We start from the raw sequence: 1,220 nt of genomic DNA, 5'->3' as shown, positions 1-1,220 counted from the left end.
GGAGACCAGCCTGGGGAGGAGACCAGCCTGGGGGGAGACCAGCCTGGGGCAGCCCCACCATGGGCCCCACAATTGGCCCCACATGCTGAGGGGCGCTGGGTGGCCCTGAAGGCTGGGCTGGAGGCCACCTGCCGACCTCACTTCCCAGTGACAAGGGTCCAGCAGTGCCTGTCCACCCCTCGGACCACGAGCGCCCATGTCTAAGACACCAATTGTTCCTGACTGCACTGCTCCTGCCTGCACCTGAGGACGGCCCCAACCCATGGCCACGGCCCCTCGGGCCATCACGCAGGGCTGTGGCTCACAGGGTCCTACTAGAGCAGGCATCTGTCCTCAGTCAGAGTGACCATCTTGAAACCCACCCTGACTCCCCGCTTCTCCAATTACTTGGGAAAGTAAATCACCTCAGGGTCGTTTCTTGGCTCCGAGGGTCTTGTTTTATCAGCAGCCGGGATGCAACACAAGGGTCATCTCATCCTCGTGGGAGGGGACGTAGTCCAGAAAACACGACCCACTGGGCTGGCCACATCTCCAGCCCTGGGACGGGCACTCAGGACCACCAAGGGCACTCACGTGCAGACGCCCCCAAGGTGAACACCAGCTTCATTCAGCCCGGGCGGCCACATTAGGGGAACGTTGCTTCCAGGAGACAGTCTCGAGTCAGGCTTTGTGGGGAATGGAGGTTGCTACACCCCAAGCGTTCCTGACACAACCCAACCCGCCTGGCTGCACCACCGGGCTCACACCTCAGATCAAGACAACGAGGGCCCAGACACAGCCCACTGACGAGGGCATGCCCCTGCACGTCCAGGATGCAGGGCAGAGAGAGAAGTGAGGGGTGAGTCACAGACGCGCCCCCTACTCTGAGCCCGACGGGGCTCTGAATGGCTTTTCCTGCCCTGGCTCCTCCCATCGTATTTTAAATGCCACCTTCTTCCTGCTCCAAGGTAGCCTTCTCCTGACATCACATACTCTCCAGCCACGGACCTATCAACACTCTGACAGTTTTCTGATCTTGATACATTATACTTTTAATATAGCACTGGATTCAATTTATTAATATCTTAAGTATTTTTATGCTCACAGGGGAAATCTATCTGAATCTCCTTTTCTTGTGATGTCTTGGTCTGGCTTTGGAACACTGGCCTTTTAAAATCAGCCGCAGGAGTTCCATGCCATTTTCTGGGTGTTCCTTCTTTTTTTTTTTTTTTTTTTTTTTT

The 1,220-nt window shown here is 56.0% G+C and overlaps 1 protein-coding gene across 2 annotated transcripts in view; it reads right to left on the bottom strand.

The window, feature by feature from the left end:
* The window catches only part of SPATC1L (spermatogenesis and centriole associated 1 like), a 22,722-nt gene extending 22,214 nt beyond the window's left edge, over positions 1-508 (bottom strand). The window contains exon 1 of one of the 2 annotated variants that reach the window (XM_023194529.2): positions 405-508. The gene's annotated coding sequence lies outside the window, so the exon portion shown is untranslated. Of the gene's footprint in view, positions 66-404 lie in introns of those variants that run through there. The other variant, XM_023194528.3, reaches the window with a different exon arrangement.
* Positions 509-1,220: the final 712 nt, after the last annotated feature.

This window comes from Piliocolobus tephrosceles, chromosome 19, assembly GCF_002776525.5.
Source record: "Piliocolobus tephrosceles isolate RC106 chromosome 19, ASM277652v3, whole genome shotgun sequence".
Classification (NCBI taxonomy): Eukaryota; Metazoa; Chordata; class Mammalia; order Primates; family Cercopithecidae; genus Piliocolobus; species Piliocolobus tephrosceles.
The sequence above is the reverse complement of the archived record's forward strand: the minus strand, read 5'-3'. Positions and strand labels throughout refer to the sequence as shown.